The following is an 8,276-nucleotide window of genomic DNA, read 5'->3' as shown; positions in this document are numbered from 1 at the left end:
CAGTGCAGAGACTAACTCTCTCTTATTATGGTACAGTGGCTCGCCCAGGGGAGCTCTGTCACTCAGCGATCTACCGCATGTGAACTGTGAATCACAGACTGACACCATGAAGGGGCAAGCAGAAGAGACAGATTCTGAAACATTGAAAATATACAAGAAAAATATACTGTTAATTTTAGGTCCCAAAGGAACTGAAATAAAGTACAAAGATTTCCATAGCGATGTCAAACCAATATAGTTTCCAGCTCAAGTAATGTTCCTGGGCTGGTAGGATAAGAGTGTGTTTCTTGGCACTCCCTCTGACAGCCCCTTGAGGGGACGGCTCCTCCCAGATGGTCTCAGGACTGACTCGGAGAGGGAGTTCAGGGATGGGAGTGTGCACTTCCTGCCTCAGGAGCAAGCGGAACTGGTTTTGTCAGCAGCACCAGGGGACCCTCTCTTCCAATACTAAACATGTGTGATCCTGTCATTTGCTGAATTCATGCGGGTGTCTTCACCCCAGGGACTCTTCCTGCTGGGCTAACCCACCCATACATAGAGCATGAGGTCCCGTGCAGTAAAACTTCCCACAGTCAGAACAAGCTTTTGTCTAAACTACAGCAAACTCTGTCCGGGCTGGTTTGTGCTGGCCTGTCCCAGGCTAAATTCAGTCTTTCAAAACTGGACTTGACCTCAGTCTAAGCTGGGGGACGCTTATAGTCTCTTAGCCCCCCTGCCCATCACATACTAAACTCCAGCCAATCAGCATTCAGTCTCAGTGACAGGCCAATCAGCTGGATCTCAGCTGGGGCCTCTGGGGGCTACTGCAATATTGTAATTAATAAAATGCCTCTCCTTACTGATGGTCACTATAACCCTTCTGCCAGGTGCCAAAAGCAGCAGTAAGGGCTGGGTTCAATCTGTCTTGGGATTCTTTTCTGAAAAATAAAACAACTGCGGGTCTGTGAAATTAACATAAGTTCTCATCTTTGCCGGTGGTTCTTCCCCATTTACAAGCACTCAGAATCCGCTGGGAATGCAGAACTACAACGAGCATTTTATTTGAGGGGAAGGGAAAACCCTTTAAAAACAACATGAAATTCCTCTATACATGCATATACCTAAGAAACGGAGCCATCCAAACCAACGCCCCAGGAACTTGGTGAACTCTGCAGCCCCAAATAATAATGGTCTGACACATTGAGGCCAAAACTCTTAGCCACGCCCCGCCCTGCTCTCCTCTTCTAGACCACTGCAGTCTAGAGAGAGCCACTCCACCATACAGCTAGTCCAGTTCTGTGATACTGACTCTAATTCTGTTAGCCTAGCAGGCCAGAGTACTGACAGGTCAGCTCTGCTGCACTATCACTAATCCAGTCAGGCCTCAAGACAAAGGCTTCTCACATGGACCATTCTCAGAGATGCACTCTGAGCACAGAATCTGAGTATGAGTTTTGTTACCAACCCGAAATCCGCTACCTGTACACTCAGTGTGACTCTCACTCACTCCAGGGAATATCCCACCACAATTTTTCTCCCTTTCATGAGTACGTTAATAGTAAATCACTTACACGATCAAAACAACAAACTCCAGCCACAGAAAAAAAACACTTAGTAGATGGAATTACGGGTAAGCAACATTATAATTCATATAAATGAAGCTGGCCAGAACTGGCTTTTCATCTTCTCCCCTACAGAGAAATCCATCTCTTTAAGTCTTCTGGCCCTGGGACTTATATGCTCATTGTAGGTCCTCAACTTAATGGGCTGTAGGTAGGTGGGAGAAGACAGAAAATCAGAATGAATTTGAGAAGCAATTGAAAAGGGAAAAGCAGGCAGGGAAGAGAAGCCCCAGTCAAAGGCCTGGGTCCTTTAGCTGGTGATACAGGAGCAGGAAGAAAATAGGCTGAAATATTCAGACCAAGAATTTTAGCTAGGGTTTAAACTCAGCCTCTCTTCTCGGAGTATGAAGTTGTGCCTGCAAAAAGGGAAGCCACTTCTCTGAAAAGCCAGCCCTTTCTCCACTTGCCTTTTTGTTTCCCCTCACCCCCTGCTTTGTTTTACTCAGCTGCATTCACCATTTTTGTCTTTCATCTGCAGAAAGCTTTTGAAATTACATTTCCAATTTAGATGCACTGAAAGTCAAAAGGAGAATCTACATCAAAATATTTTTAAAGTGCTGTCTGAAGTCTTAAAAGGGATCACAAAATTCTCAGGAGTAGAGGAACCTTTTATACTCCTTGAGACAGGTAAAGAAATTAAACTTCAAATACAACAGATACCCCACCCATACCCTTGATTCTTAAACAGAAGCAACATTTGTTAGTGATTTAAGCCTCGGACTTGCCTGGAACTCAGCAGTCTCAGCTCTGCCACTGACTCACCCTGTGAGCTTGAGCAAGTCACTTGGGCTCTGATTCAGAAAAGCACTTAAGCACATGCTTAATTTTCAGCCTATTTAAGACTTCAGTGGGACTTAAACATATGTGTGCTTTGCTGATTAGGGCCTTAACCGCTCAGTTTTCCCATCTGGAAAATAAAGATAATGAAATATACTTATCTACCATTCTGTTACTCTGGATTTATGCTGCTGTAAATATTGGCTACATTTAGTCAGATTACCAGGGGTAGCTTTGATAAGCAATCTGCCATATCAACAATGTTGCATGTTTTAATGTATCCCCAAACATTCCTACCTCCAATTCTTTTTTTAAAATGGCTTTTTTGGTTCAGCAACATGACTTATGCATCAGAAATATTTCTTCAGCTGAGGAACAGTTCCCGTCTGCTTGTTGTTTTGTAAAGAGGTTTGTTTTACTGTTACGCTGAGTTCACACTTTCCTTTGCCATAGTTTTCATAACACCTGCTCTTGATTCAGACAAGTTCTTTTTCATTCTTATTTTCTTGCTGCTCTTTGCTGGATTTTTTTTTTAAACTGTTGGCCCATATTTTTAGAAGTGACTAAGTAATTTCACTTACTAAGTAAGTAATTTCAGGTACCCAACCTGAGACGCTGTAAAGGGACTTGATTTTCAGAAATTGCTGATCACTCACACTCTGAAAATCAGGCCCCTTTAAAACATCTCATGTTGGGTCTCCAAAATCACTGGTCACTTTGAAATTGGAGGCCTGTGGCTTTAATTTTTCCTTTGACATTTGGGAGCTGTCTCAGTTGGGGATTACTCAGTCTCCAACCATCACATGACTTCCGAATCTTACACTCTACAAATTTCCCTCATGCATTCCTACACCTACTCAGACCTTGTAAATGTTTCACTACTTTAACGTAGAGTCTACCACATATTCACCAAGGTTTGTGACCTATTAATTGTAGTCAGTCATCTCCCCATGCATAATTTGTCTCTCCACTCCCTCATCACATACCCACAGCCTGTAAATGATTTATCCAATTCTTCAGAACACTGACTGTATCTCCCCAGTCAGTATCTAACACACAGTATCTAACACAGTGTTGCTCCTTTGACCTTTTTAGTATTTCCAGATTTTCTAACAAATTTTGTTCAGCTCTCTCTTGCTGTCAGGACCATTTTCATTTAATTTTCTAAAAGAAAAGGAGTACTTGTGGCACCTTAGAGACTAACCAATTTATTTGAGCATAAGCTTTCGTGAGCTACAGCTCACTTATACTCAGATAAATTGGTTAGTCTCTAAGGTGCCACAAGTACTCCTTTTCTTTTTGCAAATACAGACTAACACGGCTGTTACTCTGAAACCATTTAATTTTCTGATCATCCTGAATAGTGCAGGCACTATTCTGAATAGTTTAGCTATACCCGTACCAAATCCTGAATAGTTCAAAGAGTGACCATGCTTGAAAAGCTCTAGGCATGTAACCATGGTAAGTTCAAATGCAAGTTCATGCAGATGTGCCCTTATTAGCTCTACAGATGTGCAGTTACTCCACATGTGCACAGTTAAAATAATCCCATCCCTAAATTAGGCATTCAGCTGCATGTTGCACATGCAGTTGCATGTCCATAGTTTTGGAAAACCTGGCCCTATATCTTGGCCTTTGAAGCCTCTGAAAAGACACAACTACTCATCCCTCAGCCCTGGAGTATGTTAGTAGCAGCGGCTGAGCAGCATCTCCCACCTCACTCTGCCAGTACGCCTCAGTCTTGACCTGCAGGGTGCACCTTTTGGAGCCAGAGAGGTCAAGCTTTGGGCTGCTACTGCTTTTGAATTCTTGGGTGAGCCTGCCAGAAAGGATGCCAATGAGTGCCACTTCTGATGCCACTTCATGATCTAAACACCCATTGCTTAGGAACTGGACTGAGACTGCCCACTCATTTTCATGGAACATTTAACAGCCTTCCAACGATCCAGATTACATCTGACTGTCGGCAGAGTGACTGCAACATTAGGAATGAGTCACTTGAAGGTTAACAGTCCACCAGAAATGTAAACTCTGATAAACAAGCCACTCCAGACCTGTTTGTAAAAGCTCCTGGATTTATTGACAGTTTCCCCTTAGGCTTGGAGTTAGCAGCAACTCTGAAATACTGCCACTGCTATTATGGCCTTACAAAGCTGCTGGTAGAATATCAACCGTTGGAAGCACAGGAGAAAAGGGAGTTATTGAACCGTACAGCTATACCTGTACCAAATGTTTAGAAAAAGATCATTGGCATAATCGGATTCTAAACACTCGTCTCCTGACTCATCGTGTGTGTGTGTGTGTGTGTGTGAGAGAGAGAACCGGGTATTCATTTGCACATACACAGACAGATACTTTCTTCAGACACAACATTTCAAAACCAAATCCCACAAACATAGTTTCCTAAACAGATCTCAAACCTGGAAAGTCTAGTTCAAGTTGTGAGTCACAAGAATGGCTAGTGCCATGATTTTTGGATGGTTCAATGATTGGGGAATTAGCCTAGGATACCACAGACGTCCAATGTGATTGTGGGCGAATCACCTAGGCCCAAATCCTGAGAAGTATTGAGATCAGGGGCAAGGGGTTATTCCTAAAAGTGTGTCTGTGGGGGGGATGAGGCCCCACCCACTCCATGGCCCTGCCCTGACCCTCCTCGTCCCCTGAAACCCTGTCCCCCTGGCCAACCCAGAAGTTGGAGCTGGGGACCCCAGCCTGGGGGGGGCGGGGCCTCGGGTTCCAAAAAAGGCACAGCCAGACTATGGTTAAGAGCTGCCCGGGCAGCTGTGGGGAGCTGTGGACCCTCCATCTGCCCTGGGTGAGGGATCTGGGGGGCGGGGACACGGTTTGGGGGCTGCTCTCAGGTCTCTCCACCCCGGGCAGGTGAAGAGCCTGCATAGGGTTGCCAACATTCTACTTGCACAAAACTGAACATCCTTGCCCAGCCTCCTGCCCTGCCCCTCCTCTGAGGCCCCACGCCTACCCCACCCCTTCTACGAGGCTCCACCCCGATCACTCCATCCCCCCCCATCCTTCTGTCGCTTGCTCTCCCCACCCTTACTCACTTGCTCATTTTCACTGGGCTGGCTTGGGGGTTGGGGTGCGGGAGGGGGTGAGGGCTCTGGCTGGTGGTGAGGGCTCTGGGGTGGGGCCATAAATGAGGATTTCAGAGTGCGGGAGGCGGCTCCAGGCTGAGGCAGTGGGATGGGATATGAGAGGGGGTGAGGGCTTGGGCTTGGGCTGGGGTTTCGGGCTCTGGGGTGAGGATGAGGGGTTTGGGTTGCAGGAGAGTGCTCCAGTATGGGACTGAGGGGTTCGGAGAGTGGGAGGGGGATCAGGGGTGGGGTGCGAGGGAGGCTTAGGGGTGCAGGATCTGCATGGCGCAGAGGTTAGCCGGGAGCCTGCCATCTCTGCTGTGCAGCGCCGCCAACCAGACAGTCAACAGCCCAGTCGAAAACTGGACACCTGGTCATCTGGACACCTGGTCACACCTGCAGCTCCCACAGCTGTCCGGGCTCTGGGCTGCTCTTACCTGGGCCAGGCTCCAGCTTTCAGCCTGGCTGGTGGGCGTGGCCTCAGGGAAAGAGGAGAGACAGGGGGCCGGTCCTGTGGCGAAAAGTGGACGGGCCAGGCTCATCCACATTCAAAAGTGGGAGGGCTATGGCCCCTTGGCCCTCCCGCCCCCCATTCCGGTGCCCCTAACTGAAGTGCCTAATTCCCATTGATTTCAAAGCAAGTTATGTGCCTAAAGTCCCTTTGTGGATCTGGGTCTTAGTCTGTCTGTGCCTCAGTTCCTCATCTCTAAAATGGAAATAGCAGCACTTCCTTAACTCACACCGTTGTTGTGAGGATAAATATAGGAAAAGATTGTGAGATGCTCAGATAGTCCAGAAGTGGGGGCAATTCTAGTCATCGGTTGTTCATCAAAAGGGTGCCTGGAACTTTAACTTCTATAAAGTTCATTTGGTGAAAATACAGTGTGAATCTCGACAGTGTGAACTCTTCTTTTAGATTTAGTTGAGGCCAAGAGCAAATGGGAGAGATTCCTTGAGATTGCATGATTGAGCCTACTTACAGTGGACTCAGATATTGTGAAACTATGCCCCCTATCATGGCTGTAGTAAACGCAAACATAGCAAAACACTATTAAAATGAAGTGGAATTAAAGTCACAAATTACTTCAGGGAAATAATACATTAAGCCTCTAGATGTCACAGTTGTTCCACAAACGTAACATGGCGCCTCAGCAAATAGGAAGGAGAAATGGCCAGGGTAGTAGCTGACAAAGAATTGAGTCAGATCAGGCCTGCTAGATCTGTACATGGAAGGCAAAACCTGTATGTGGATTTGACCTTTCCTGCATGAAAAGGGGAGGGGAGATTAGTCACCTCCATAGCACTGTTCCTAGACCCTGCTGACCACAGGAAAAGGGTGGAAGGGACTGGGCTGCTGGCTCTAGGGGCATGTGTATCATCCCCCTGCAGTCCCACATGGAATGGGCCAAAGGGTTAACAGAGTCTGAACTTTTCCACAGAGTCCTGTCCTTCCATGTTGAGAGATCCCTTTTAGGGCGCTCCCAAGGACAGCAACAACAGGTGAGTCCCTCGCAATGTGGAATCTGAACCTGCAGAATCATCTTCTTATGCACGTACCTTGCAAACTCTTTGGGCAGGGAATGCCCGTTCATGTGTGTTCATACAGAACCTAGCGCAAGGGGGCCCCACCCAATCCTGATCGAGGCCTTTGGATAAAACAACAACAAATGGGCCTTCTTAGCTCTGCTTATATGGGAAGCAAAACCAGCAGCTACTTTGCTTTTCCCTTATTTGAAGCTGGATTAAAAGCTAGGTGTTCCAGAGAATCTGCGTTGCTTTCACCCCCACCCCATCCAGCCCTGAGCTATAGCCTGATCTCTACCCCATTTATCACCATGTGTTCACACAGGTGTGTGGCTGGAGATTTTATACACTAACATTATGTATGTGAGAGAGGAGTCCGTTTAATTGTTCACTCTTCCTCTCAGGAACCTGCCTTCCCTACTAACAGGCATCCTTGTAGTTCTCATAGCTTGCTAAAGCAAGGGTGTGTGTCTGTCTGTCTGGCCTTCTCTGTTCACACATCAGTCAATTCTAGCTCATTCAGGCAGATTTCTTGAATTTACTGCAATGCTGACTTACTGATGTGTGGGTTTATGTTCACTCCTATAGAAATGAGAAGGGGGGAATCAGGTTGGGTCATGCTGTTCCCATTGTGGCCTATGTAAAACTGAGAAAGTTTCGTAGGGTATATTTTCACGACTGCATGTGGGAAGTGGGCAACAACTCCCCTTAGCATTGATTAATGTTTGTAGGGGCTGCGTAGCTACTCTCCTGCTCATTGCTTTGAAAGGGTGCTCCTACAGCACATGTCAACCCAGTGGTTAAAGCACGCCAGTCTCAATACAGGAGGACAAAGCTATCTTTGGCCTAGCTCCATTAACTCTGATGGAATTATGCTGTGCGGGAATTTAGCCTATATTGTCTAACAAAGAAGTTTTGTCACTGAAAATAATAATTATTACAGTGGGAGATTGCCTGGTGGAAGCTTGTTATCCCTGATATGCTTGGAGAATCACACACTCCCATTCTTTTTATAATATTAGTGTTCTAAGTGCACTCATTTATCACACATATGTACTCAGCCCATTGCTTTCAGCAGAGGGGACTGGCAATGGGGGTGGGGGGTATGTGAGCACATGGGCCTTTTAATGGTTTTCATTTTTCTAATTACATTCTAAGGGTGACAGCTTTGTGATGGGAAAGATCAGTTTTATTTCATGCTGACTAATTGAATTGGCTATTATGGACTATGGGTACATGACAATAGGGTTTTATCAGCATACTGGGGATAGAAGCCCCT

This window comes from Eretmochelys imbricata, chromosome 1, assembly GCF_965152235.1.
Source record: "Eretmochelys imbricata isolate rEreImb1 chromosome 1, rEreImb1.hap1, whole genome shotgun sequence".
NCBI classification, from domain to species: Eukaryota; Metazoa; Chordata; order Testudines; family Cheloniidae; genus Eretmochelys; species Eretmochelys imbricata.
Note: the sequence above shows the minus strand (reverse complement) of the source record.